Source organism: Pteropus medius, unplaced genomic scaffold (assembly GCF_902729225.1).
Source record: "Pteropus medius unplaced genomic scaffold, Ma_sr-lr_union100, whole genome shotgun sequence".
Taxonomy (NCBI): Eukaryota; Metazoa; Chordata; class Mammalia; order Chiroptera; family Pteropodidae; genus Pteropus; species Pteropus medius.
Genome location: NW_024349800.1, coordinates 58,563,695 through 58,577,319, shown reverse-complemented (window position 1 = coordinate 58,577,319; position 13,625 = coordinate 58,563,695). Strand labels below are relative to the sequence as shown.

At 39.7% G+C, this 13,625-nt stretch overlaps 1 long non-coding RNA gene across 1 annotated transcript; it reads left to right on the top strand.

The window, feature by feature from the left end:
- The first annotated feature begins 595 nt into the window (after positions 1–595).
- On the top strand, positions 596–12,778 carry LOC120622119 (uncharacterized). The gene is made up of 3 exons (XR_005658426.1): positions 596–725; positions 8,496–8,658; positions 12,709–12,778. It is a non-coding gene; the product is annotated as an uncharacterized LOC120622119 (long non-coding RNA).
- The last annotated feature ends 847 nt before the right edge of the window (positions 12,779–13,625 follow it).

Genomic DNA, 13,625 nt, shown 5'->3' with positions numbered 1-13,625 from the left:
CTCTGAGCAAAGAAGAAGCGAAAGGAGAGAGGATGGAGTTAGTTTTGATAGAAAAATTCCATTTTTGATAGAAAAATTCCATTTTTGATTTCAAGATCAAAGACTGGTGGTTAAGATTGTGACTCGGAGACGAACTGCCTGGATTCAAATCCTGGCTCTGCTGCTGATGCCTCTGCTCCTTGGGCAAGTTTCTTTACTTCTCGACACATCCGCTTCCTCATTTATAAATAAGATCCTTATACGGTTGCTGTACGGGTTAAAAGAATAATAGACTTAAAACACTTAAACAGTGCCTAGCGCAGAGTACAGCACTCTACAAAGATTAGCTGTTGGTATTTTATAGTTTTAAAGTTATGGCATCCAAGAATGTAAGAGTTGGAAGGGGCTCAAAAGTCATGTGATCTTGAACCCTCGCAGTACCAGCTTCTTTCTGTACTTGGGGTCATTGTGAAATTCCAGCTTCCATAAATTCTGCAGCACCTGTAGGCCACACCTTCCAGACTGAGTGAGTGCTGCAGGGAGATGCGTGGTCAGAATCCCTTCCAGAGCCTCATCGGTGAGTACTTCTTTCTCCTGGAAGGACCGGAACGCCTTGGTCCGTGCTTCCTCTGTGGCCATGGCTCTGTTGTGGCAGAAAGTTTGAATGAAGATTAACAACCTTCCATCACTCTCTGTCCTTGAACTTGGAGAAGATCCAACTTACAGGCATCTTCAGTATAGAACAGGTAATACCTCTTTTGCTTTTTATTGTAATAATAACAGTTAACAACATCATCAATCATTTTTATTAACTTTCAAATGTATACAAAGCTTCACTATTTTCAAAATGTAGCTATACGACGATCACATTTGACTCTCAAAGCCTTTCTGCAAACACGTGGCACGGACTCCTGGTTTCACACAAGAGAAAATGAAGCTCTAAGAGAGTCAAGATCAAAGACTTAACGGCAGGGCCATATCTGCCGGATCCCTGTCTAGTACCCTGTCACTGTGGCATATTTATTTCACAGTGACCCAAGAAAGGAAAGGAACTAATCACTTGGATGTTCTTTGGGCGTCTGGGAGTCTGAAGGCACGAATGAAAGCCTAGGAGATGCACAGCATATGCTTCAACTAAAGATAGAACACAGGCTCACGTCCACAGCAGGGAAGATCCATTGCAAATCCTCTAATTGATCGTTTGTGCACATTTCCCTCAAAGACAATGTGTTGCTTAGAGGAAGGCCTCCTGCCAGGGTCAGAGGTGATTCAAAATGAACATGTTTGTTGAGTCCAACACCCCGATGGGAGATGCCAGACTTGTGAAAGAAAACAGGAAAAGAGCAAGCTTTGTTCTAAGCGCTTAAATATGTGAATTCCTTTGCTCCGTCTCATAGCATTCTTGTGTGGCCACACTGTTATTTTATAGATGAGGAAACTGAGATAAAAGAATAAACAAATGAACAGGTGTTCAAGATTATATACAATGAGACTGACAGAGTCCTGTCGCATCCTTTATCTAACTATTTCTAATGCAAGAAAGTCTAAACAAAACCACAGATGGAATACGCTGTCTGTCTGCAGAGCTTTTGTGGTTTAGATTTAGTCATTATCTATTCTTCATACTATTTTTTTTAAATTTTTGACTTTTTTCAACATTATAGCTAGCTTATTGATGGAGTATAGAGAAAAACTCTCAGAATGTTCCCACATTTGATTAGCATCACAAATAAATACTTAAATTAAAAAAAATTAATTTCCTATCATTAATATCTCTAGTTATAAAATAAAAGATGAGAAATAAGAGACAGCTCCTCAGATGCTCTTAAGGGCTTTGTCCTTGGTCATTGACAACACTAGCTCTCGAAGGCTCGCTTCTCACTCACCGACTGGGCTCCTGAGACTCTGGGATGCTCAGGCCAGTGCCCAGAGCTTCATCTTAATTAGGTATGCCAAGTCTATGTGCTGAGCTGGTGCAGTTTGGCATGTGGTACTGGATTGTTCATTAGGGCTGAGAAAGTGCTTTGGAGGATGTGAGCTCCGTAATCCTGTGATTGCAGGTGAGGATTGCAGAGAACTTGTCCCCAGATCATGGGGGAGGCAGTGAGGCCAGTCTCTGTGTGAGGGCACAGCACAGAGAAGGTAGTGTGGAGAAGCCAGACAGGTGGCCATCAGTGTTTCTCATGTGCAAGTCTGTTAGTATTCTGAAGATTTCAAACAGGGCCTCAAAAATATAGAAAATGTGACTTCAAAGGTGAGAAAGAGCCCTTAGGTTGATAAGAACTACAACGAATGACGTGAATCAGAGGATTCAGCTCAGAGCAGGAGCGAGCACAGTGAAGGGCAAGGTTTACCCACAGAGGGACAATCAGATGACAGGCAGCAAATCAAACCAAGTCACTCGAGAACTTGTGGAAACCGGGTGAGCCAGCAGATCTTGATAAAGGAGTCATCGAGAAGGCATGGAGAAAGGCAGAAATAAAAGACAGATGGACAGATAGACAGACAGGTGGACAGATTGTCCTTTTATAAAAGTCTACAAGATTACCGGGCACCTGAGAAGTAAACACGCCAGAACCACTCAACTCTTTAAGCAAATGGTCTGCTGGGGGATATCAAAAAAAAAAAATTACAGCATAACTATAAAACTGCAATTCTGATAAGTATTATAAGGGAGGGAATCAAGATACTATGAGAATACTTGATAGAGAATTTGACCTGGTTAGAAGACCACAGATGTATTCCCAGAGAGAGCATACACTGTGCTGAGAAATCAGGAGGAAGATTAGAAATTAGATAAAAGGGAGAAAAGAAGACTCTTCAGGCGGAGGAAGCCCCTACCGCAGGGGTAGGAAGCGGGAAGATGGCCAGAACTGAGAGAGAGGAGGGCGGTGTGTGTAGAGCAGTCCAGCGCTCCAGATAAAATTCAGCCAGAGCAGCGTCTCCTCTGCGATAAGAGGAAATGAAGCAGAAATAAAGCCTGGAAATATCCTGAGATGGAGAGGAACAGGGATATGGGGTGTCCTTGACCCTCCTCGATGTCAAGCTCCTGATTTAAAGAACCATATTCCCGCCTTGCTCTTCGGGTTTCGGTGAATCTGTTGACTGATATTTTAGTGTCTCCTCTTTCTTCAGTGACAGGAGAAACAGTACGTTATGCGAGTCTACAGAAAGTAAAAGCTTCTGGTTCTTTGAGCTCCCCAGATTCTCACGGGGCAAACGGGAATGACAGGACATAGGGCTTTTATTGCTCTCGGGAGATCCAATCTTGGCTTAACTTGTTTCCAGCTACTTTGAATGAGGAAAATCTTTTTTTCTCATAGCCTATTTTTTTCTTTGTTTCTTTTCCTTTTTAAAATAAAGTTGTGAACAATTCCCCAAAAGTTCAAAATGAAAGGCGAGAATGTGGAGGATGACAGTTGACTCTAGCACCTGTGCCAAGTGCTATTTAAGAAACAGAGTTATTTTTAGAAAGCATAATGCAATGTTGGAGGGTGAGCTGTCAAGGTGGAAAACTTCTCTCTGGGTTTCAGTGGCTTCCTGTGGGAGGATGTCTAGGGAGCCTTGAAGGCACCTTGGCGGTTGGCTCCCACGCCTTGGCCTACCTGTACCCAGCGGAGGTGTTGTCAGGTTGTCCAGTGACTGTTGACCGCTTATGGCCTAAAGCACCCCAGGGAACATCTGAACTATGTAGGGAGCTACCACTGTACCTTCTCCCATGAGATCTGAACCCTATTCTTGGACAGGAACTTTTCATCCCCTTACAAATTCATCCTTTCCATGCTTTTTTTGCTCTTAAATAAAAAATATTTTTCAAATTTCTTTTTGATTCTTTATAATTGTCCTCCTTATAGTTATCAATAATGGTTCTTTATATTAAATTTATCTGTTCCAGTTACTGTGTAGTTTATTTCTCTTGACTGGATTCTGATACAGAGTCATAGAACCAAGATCAGCACACCAGTCTTGATTAAAACTAGGGACTGTCGGGCTATTTACAGAGAGACATTATAGGAAAAAGTCAGAGGATAAAATTAATTCAAGAGGGTGAAGAAAAGTAGACAAAATTGGGGGTGCTTACGATGCATCCCAAGACTATAGAATGAGCAGGAAAAACCCTCAATCAACCCCGGGTGAGTCGAAAACAAGTCTCATCAGATTGAAGATGTATTCCTAATTATCGAGGATTCTCCCACTGACAATAATAAGATTTCCTATATTTTAAAGGACATCCATAAATAACACAGCAATTGATAATCGGGAAATAATTATCAGGGGGGGGGGCGGAAATTAAATTAATTGATCTGTACTACAATATGAAAAAAAAGCCCAGGATGCTGTAAAATTGTTAGCCATAGAGAAGATCCATACCAAGTCAGGAAAGTAATGTTTAAGCAGATAAATCATGGGATTTGTGCTAAGAAGCATGCGTTTTATGTTGTTGTTATGGCGGTTTTAATTGTAGAGCAGATAGATCTTTAAATTCATATTCACCATGCCAAAAAGCTGACCGGTGATAGAGGAACCTTCTGGTCATTTCAGAAACACTTAAGGGCGAAGAATCCAGTAAAAGATGGGGCCCCTTACAGAGACATGGAGTCAAAGCTCAGATCTCAGATCATGCAGTTAGACATTAAGCAGGAATGTGACCACTGAAGACTGGGTAACTTGAGGACATTCAAAATCACCAACAACATCTACCTCTCCTGAGGAATTCCTAGTGCTGGTCTGAATATCAGTCGAAGGGTAGAAGTATAAAGCTTCCGTCCTGTGGAATTATAAAGTGGCAACTTTCTGAACTTCCTTTGAAATTGAATAAATGAACACTAGCACATCAGACATGCTGAGAAAATAAGGAAATAGATTTTTAATGGATTCTTTCTACCTTGAGTAAAAAGCACTTCTATTTCCTTTTCAAGGCTTTTTTTTTTTTTTTAATTTGAAAAGCAATGTTCTTTATTTAGAGTCACCAATGTTCACGAATATTTTGATGGTGCTTAAAAAATACCAGCTTTCATATGTGATTTCTTGGAGTCTTTCATGTGTGTGCCTGATGTATTTAAAGGCTGAAAATGTTCAAAGCTGTGATTTGTGTTAGAAATCAGTTCCCCTAACTGATCTCATTCTAAACCATTCAAACCCTGACACCAGGGACATCAAGTGATCGGAAATAACCTGGGTGTTGAGTTTCCAGTTAATAACACTACAGGCATAAGTCTTGTCAAAAACTCAACCAGGATGATCCTTTTTACTATTTCTTTGCTTTTCCCCCCTCTTTTCAATCGACATAGATGTGATGCAAAGAACATTGAATTAAATGTCACGAGACTTGGGGTCATACCTCATCTCTGTAGTTACCTTATTCCCTGACTTTGGGCCTTGGCTTCCCAACTAAAAATATGGACAATGATGCCATTTTCACATAGTTATAGGTATAAAGCGCATGATAAAAGCATGGAGCTATAGAGATGGAAGATGGTTCCATTTTTCTGAGAGTAAAACAGAGAGAACGTCATTTATTTAAGAAGACCTCCACTTCTTTGGCCAAGAAACGAAATCTAAGGTCCGTCTTGCATAATTTCATTATACAAGAGGGAAAAGTAATGGGGGGGGGGCAGGGCGAGAGAGAGAGAGAGAGAGAGAGAGAGAGAGAGAAAGAGAGAGAGAGAGAGATGTTATTAGTCTGAATAGTTACCACTCTTTCTCCATAACCGGGTCATTAAAAGAGAGTTGACTAGGGGTCAGTGACCAGCGTTACAGGCTGCTTCTTTCACTGGATGACTGGCTTGACCTGTGTGGCAGCTACAGATGCTGCCCTATCAGCCCAGTGCCCGGTACCATTCAGATGTAGACTGGAATGCATGGGTCCTTCCTTTTAAATCTTCTCTCTGGCACCACAGTGGCCAGTCATTACGCTGGCTTGGCTCTACAGTGGCTGGTCTCTGTCCTATCCACTCAGACCAGCACAGCAGCCCCTCAGGCCTCCCCCACGCATTCTTCATGGGGAAATTCCTCTTGTGATGCCTTTACACACTCACTGTATGGTAAAATCTTTAGAAAGTTACAAGGAAAGAGAAACAGCTGGAAGAGATAGAGAGAGAAACACACAGAGACAAAAACAGAGGGAGAACACAATCCAGAAGCGGCATCCACAAAGGACAAGGCCAGGCACAAAAATAAAGAAACTCTGACTCATAATCTCAATAAGCTGTGACAAAGTAAAAAGAGCACCGGCTTTGACTCAGAAAACAGTTTATGTCCTTACCAGCAGCATCTCCTTTGATGAGTTAATTAACTTACTGAGCTGGCTAACTCATCTGTAAAATGGAAATAATAATATATGCTATGGGGTCATTTGGAAGATTAAATAGGATGCTTTGCGAGGCATCTAGAACAGTTCCTGACACTTAGGGAGTGCTAGTAAATGTCAAACCCTTCCCCATGTTTTATTATCCAAAGAAACCTACCGTCTATGAGCATAAGCAGAAAGACCCTGTTAAAACTTCAAGTGTAAGTGACTCTATTGTAAGAACATAGAGTTTTAAGGATACAAAAATTATAGTTTCGAGAAATGAAACCTCAGTAATCAGAGAGAAAAATACAATACCTGGTGAAGAAACTAGCATGAGTCAAAAGTCTCTGTATAGCATAAGAAAATGGTCAATAATATCGTAATAACTATATGCAGAGTCAGACGGACACCAGATTTACTGGGACAATCATTTTGTAAGGTCTACAAATGTCTAATCACTTTGTTGTACACCTGAAACTAATATAATATTGTATGTCAACTGTCATTTAAAAAAATGAAATAAAAAAAAATGAGAAACAAAAACGTACAAAAACAAATCTGTATGTCTGGTAAGGCTGAGAGTTATGAGTTGCCAGGGTACTGAAGCGAAGATTTTGTTTGGGTTATCAGGAGTGGGAAACGGAGTGGTTTGTGAGGAAAAGGGAGCGATTAGAAAAGAGATGGGCTCACTAAGAGATAACCCTGCAAAGTTGCCATGGCTGCCCAGGCTTGGCCTGCTCCACAGACACTGAGAAGGTGGGTTGTCCCGAGTCTAGGAAGCTAGATGTATTAAAAGGTAAATAGCTTCAAGCTCTCTATCTTTCTGTGTTGCAATCACTGTATCTTTGGTGTGTGACCTCTGTGATTAATCTTTAATACTGTCTTGGTGAGTCATGCATGAATTATGCATTTCCTTTTTTTTAGTCTAACATAATCACTTGAATAAAATTCTCAGGTCTCGAGTTTTACCATAATATTATATGTCTAAAAATTTATCATCTTTTTTTTTTCCTTTTCATTTTTTCTCCCTATTTCAAAGCAATCTCATAGATGTTGGTGTTCGAAAAGTTTATTTCTAGGACTTGGGAAAGTATGCTTGACAGAATATAATAAATATACAACTGTATTTTGTTTCCTACTTTTCTCACAAAAATATAGTCATTAAGAGAATTTTTCAATTGCTGTTTTATAAAAACAAAGGCCACCGTCTATATCTGCTATCTCTCAGGCACTGATCCACTCAGTTCTCTCTCTGCACCTGCACCCTCCCCGCCTCTCCCTTCCTTTCTCTCTCTCACTCTCTTTCTCCCCCACTCCACACACACACACACACACACACACACACACACGAAAAAAGTGAGCAAAAAACACGACTGTAACCGTATCATTTGTTTGTTTGCAACACTATGCTCAAGATAAAAACCCAAATATCTTGTAATGACAGAGATCCATGATCTAGCCACTCTGATACCTAGAACAACCTCATTTATGGAAGCAAAGCTGACTCACAGGTTTCTTAAAAGGATGCAAGGAATACATCGTTTTAATTAAATGATCAATAAAATATTATATATTATTATGATTAACTTGCCTTATTTGACTCCAGCCCTTCGCATATGTTACTTCCTTTGTCTAGGATGCTCTTTGCTCATCGCTTTCCACCTTGTCTGCCGAACTCCCGTTTGTCCTTTAACTAATAAACTAGAATACTCAGGGACCGATACCGAGTTCCAAAGACCAAGTTGAGTGTGTTTCTTACAAACTTGTGTGCTGTCCTCTATAATATTTACACATGTGATTATACTTACTAATTTGAGTGCCTATTCATTCTGTTTTTAATATACGCATGTGATTATCCTTACTCCTAACACAGGATAGTATAAATTTTCTAAGTAGAGAGATAGGGTAACGTTAGCCAGTCCCCCTAGTAGTCAGGACATCTCCTGGCATGTAATATACATCCAAAACACGTTTGTTGAATAAAAGAATCATAGATATTTGTTTAAAAAATCTTGGCCCTGCCACTTACTAGTACTGTTATCTTGGAAAAGTTTCCTTTGTTTTTTTCAAGTCTCCATTTCACTACTATAAAAAGAAAACAAATAATATTGCTTTTAAAATCGTTTTAATGATTTAATGATAGAAAACAATGAATGAGCAGTATCTGCATGTCTTCGTTGTATATCAGTTCTTTCTCTTTCTCATTGATTTCTTCTCCTTACAGAACGCTGGGGACAAGAACTGGCCTCTCTTAAGTGCCTGACAAGTTTCTGGCACACCGTTGAAGTGTACCGAACATTAGTTCTCTTCCCTGGGATTGAAGAGCATGTCACAGTACCAGCGTGCTGTTGAATACCTACTACGTCTTTAACTCAGAAACGGTGAAGGTAAATTGGCCCAAGCCTTTGTATCAACCTGATCTAAATAAAAGTTGGAAGATGTATTAGCTAAACCTCAGGCATTCTGGATTTATAAAACTACTTGTTTATTTATCTCTGACTGTTACTAACAGAGAGAGAGAGAGTACCTATCTGCTTTGTAACAAAGCCCATTGCAAACGCCCATCTGCTTTGGCCAATGTAGTGTCCCTGCTTTCCGAATATGCCATGCCCACTTCATGCTCTGTCACGACTGGCAAAGCATGTGTTGAACCTAATTACAGTACTTGGCCCAAAGCACAGAATGTTTCTCACGGTTACCTTTTAATTATCTTGCCAGTTACCTTTTAATTATGAGTCTGCACGGGCATACGAAGTGCTGCTCCAACATCTTTGCCCTACCACACAAGCACTGGATTTCCCCGAGTGTCACAGCTACTCTTCGATTCTGATGTCGTGTACCACCTAGAAGTGGCAGCATGTTGATACATATCTATCAACAGTCCAGGGAAAGGGGTGGGGAGGGCCGATCTGTAGCATTTGCTGACTTCTGTGGTATATATTTTCCCACTTTGGCCAACTGCAAGCTCCCAAAGTGATATCAACAAATGCAGAGCTGAGGAGAGATGGTCAGGAGTAGCCGTACAGATGTGGCGTTCCTGTTATCTGGATATAATCATTTAAACCACCTCACGAGCATACGCCATACTAAAATATAGTCAAATCAAATAATTAAATGATGGGTTTCGAGTGCCTATGCATTCTGTTTTTGATATAAATGTTTACCCGTGGGTTTTACAACTGGATCTGACCTCCACATACCGCTGCCTAGAAGTGTGTCCTACAAAGTAGGTCATAGTAAACAGGGATGGTTTGCTGAGAGCAGTGGTTATATATACATATATATGTGTGTACACACACACACACACACACACACACACACACACACTGAACTGGAGCAAGTTGGTTTCAACTCTTCCTTCCTATAATTATGTAATACAGATTCACAATGAATAAGTAGAACCAACAAAAGGTTGAACTCTGAGCTGCTACATTGGAAGAGGGGCTGAACATGCTCTATAATTATCTAAGTTTTTTTAAACCAAAAAAAAAAAAAGATTTGATGTTGAACGACTAAGGACGATGAAAGTATAATTCACAGAACTTAATAGAAAGATCAAGATTATAAAAGATTATGAAATAAGTTCTGAAAAAGACTTGGTTGGGCCTGCCCTTTATCTTTACCTGAAAGAGAACATCTGCAAACACCGAAGGTGAGATTATTAAATTTATGAAGAAAACCACACTGTAAATTTCAGGATGTATTTAAATGGATAGGAATATCTTATTCAGGAGCAGCTTAAATTTTGATAAACTGCTTCTAATTTAACAACATTCTTGTATATGTAGACAATAGACATTTTACACTACTTGAAAACTTCTGAGCTGAAAGAAACTTAAGACATCAATCTAGTTCAACTTCTTCGAGTCAGCAATATGAAAACCAAGGCCCAGAAAAAGGAAATGCTTTGCTCACACTCACTTGGACGCTCAGAAATGGCATTGCACTCACTGTAATAAGTCCCTTGATGTGCTGGTGTAGAATTGCCCTTTTTACATACATATCAAAGTCAAGGATCTCTAAGTGGTTTGTCTAAGATGACAGAGGAGATTACAGCTTGAGACAAGGTGAATGTTAAAGGTAAGTAGATTCCTGATGATTGCAAAGTTCTCACATATCACATATCCCACTCTCTTATGAGTCAATGTTGCTACTTAGTACATGTATTGATTCATCCATTGAATGAATATGTATTGTTCACCCATCAAGAGCCACGGACAGAAGGTTGAACAGAGGCAGGACCTGCTCCATACCTCGTGGTGCTACATGAGCTTGTAATAAGGCAAATGCAGGTGGTCGGCAAGGTCTGGCAAGGCTCCCTCTCCTCTTTTGAGGTTCACCTCTGGCACCAGGGCTTGGGAACCTCTGCTATAGTGAATAAACGAATAAGAGGATGTGAGCAGTTGATGAAATTTGTCCTAAATCCATGATTTGCTTGCAAAATCCTGCTGGAATGTTTAATTTGAATTCTTGTTTCAACCAACATTGTGGATAAAGCTCTACTTATTTATTATGCATAATAACAAGGAGATTATTAAGTGGATGCATTATAAATAAGTAGAGCATTATCCCAAAGAAATCTTAATGTCCAAGTGGGATAAAACTTCAGGATCAGAAGTCCCTACTCCTGAAAGGCCAGATGTCGATGAAAGAACCAGAGAAGAGGCCAGAGGAAGAGACAGTGAGACCGAGACCCACCTCTCTATCCCCATATCAGGGACAGATGGGAACCTCAGATTGTTGACCGTGATCCAGAAAGAACACCCAAAAAGGTGTTGAATGTAAAATAACACAATATTTATTTGAGAGAATTTGAATGGCAGGAAAAAAAAAAAAGAAAGCTTCTATAAAGGGCAGTGCCAAACCTATATACGATCCGCATTCCTGTTATATCTGCCTATAGAGAACCTGCAAATATTCGCTATATACAATCACTACATAGAAAATAAACTTCTTTAATAGCTACTCTTCCACCTTCACTTAAAAAATGAGATGCCCCTTGTTCATTTCATAGCCTTCTGACCATGCAAACTGCAACAGTTTAGTGGGCCAAATTCCATAATCCAGCGATCATCATCATTCACTGATTTTGAATATCGACTTTGTTTGGATGGAAACAAATATATTTTGAGGGAGGGAGGGAGAAGTTTTTAATAATAGAAAGAAAGAAAAAAAGATCCTTGAAAAGGGAGCCCGGCACCGATTTTTGACAGCAAGGGAAGCTGATCCCCAGAACACTCGGCTTCATGAGCAAGAATGTGATTAATCAGAAACTCTGCATTTTTAATTTCCAGGGCACTCCCAGTGCACCATAATGTTAAATTCTCATTTCACTGGGATGTGTTGCATGGATTAAATATGCAGAAGCCTGAAGTCTTTAGGAAGATTACCTAAAATTTTTGAAATTAAAAATGGTTCCTGCTATGAAAGCATATGGCTTTTGATGAAAGTTTTTCTCCAATTATTTCAAAGTGAATGAAGTGTATAAGTTTACAAGTTTCTTAAAACAATCAGTCATGTATGCCTTCCTCATACATAAAGTGTAAAGTGCTCTTTAGTTATATGTGTGTGTGTATATATATATATAATAAGCTGAAAAGTCCGAATATAGTAATTATTATATACTTATATGTTATATGTGAGTATATCTGTAACACATATATGTATATAATATATATATATTCCATATCCCATTCATGTTTTTATGGAAATGCTTAATATTTTCTGTAAGACTAATAATTGCTTAAATGCAATCAAGTCATTTGAAAGAGCTCATCATGGTCTGGCATGCCTCACTGTAGGCCATCTGAGCAGCACTGCACCTAAAATAATAACTTCATTTTCTGCATCCGTGACTTTCCCTGCGTTCTTGGATTAAGCACCTATATCATCCATCCTATTATATGCCCTGTATGCCTCACTTTTTTATTTGCTTCCCAACTCTACTCGACTATTATAATTTATAACTTTGCTTTGTCCTTCTAGTTTAAGATGCGATGTGTCTCTGACATCAATTAATTTCCCTCCACAGGACTTCATCTATCTGTGCATTGACTGACTGAATGACTGACTGATTCAACAAAAGTGAGTGGACGTCTCTGCATTCATCACTGGGAAGGGACATTATTAATGGGGTACCATCCCTCTCCTCAAATTTCTTACTGCTGAGTGAAGATCTGCTCGTAAACAGAATTATGTCATTGTGTTACTGGCAATACGTTTAGGTTCAAATGCTCCCCCCATGGTAGCAAATTTAATGAAATTATTTCTTCTCCGGGGACAGCAACAGAAAATCTTCATCTGAGAAGGGACATTGAAGCTGAACCCTGAAGACCAAGAACGAACTTTCCAAAGGCGGGAGCGATTACCCGGAATGTTCTGGGTAGAGAGAAGTATGAACCAAGGCTCCAAAGATGAAATTGTGTGTCTTGTTTCAGGAGCAAGAAAATCTGAGAGTAGCCTTCCGTTTCTCTTATGGGAAAACTACCGACAAGGAAAGAATCGCACCCTCAGTGACTCGTTGGTGATCCAGAAATACAAACCTGTGAGCCAGACCTGCGGAGGAGAAAGGAGAATGGTGCACTTGACAGAAAGCCATGTAAATCCTCCTTGGTGACCATGACAACCGTATGTGCCTCCCAAGTGGCTTTTAAGTCTCTATTCTCTGTGACACATATGTGTCCCTGGGACATCAGTCCTCTAAGGAATGTCTTCTGAACCAACTGGCTCACTTTCTTCCAAGTCCCTAGAATCAGTGGCTAATTTCAGAAAAGTCAGTTCATAGTGGCACAATGGGCCGAAATGCTGAAAAGTCTGAATATAGCAATTATACAAAACTCAGAGCAGAAATTAAGCCATATTTTATTGGCATTAGTAGTAATTATAACAATTTAAAAAAAGAAAAGAAAAGAAAGGCAGTAAGTACCATCCTATGTCATGAAGATAAAGATAAGACTGACAAAGAGAAGGGGGTTATGATCCCGATGACTCCTGGGAGACGTCTGGGTATTGGTAACATTTAATGTCTTGACCTGGATAGAAGTCTCATGGGGGCTCATTTTACAATTCTTAATGAGCAAAACACTTTTGTTGTACGTGGTTTTTGATATGTTATGCTTCATGATAAAAATAAACTCTTAAGCATAAAATAGCCATGATATCTTCTCTGTCAATAGAATCCTGGGTGCATCTGGCAACTGCCCGTAATATTTGAGCACCAGGAAGTATAGTGTGCACAAATGTTAATGGTATGTCATCTTCCTGTACCTTCTCTGGATTTTGGCACCCTAAAATGATACTCCCTTTTTCTGATCAAACCTGTCTTTTAATTCCTTAGCTACTTCTGTGAATATTC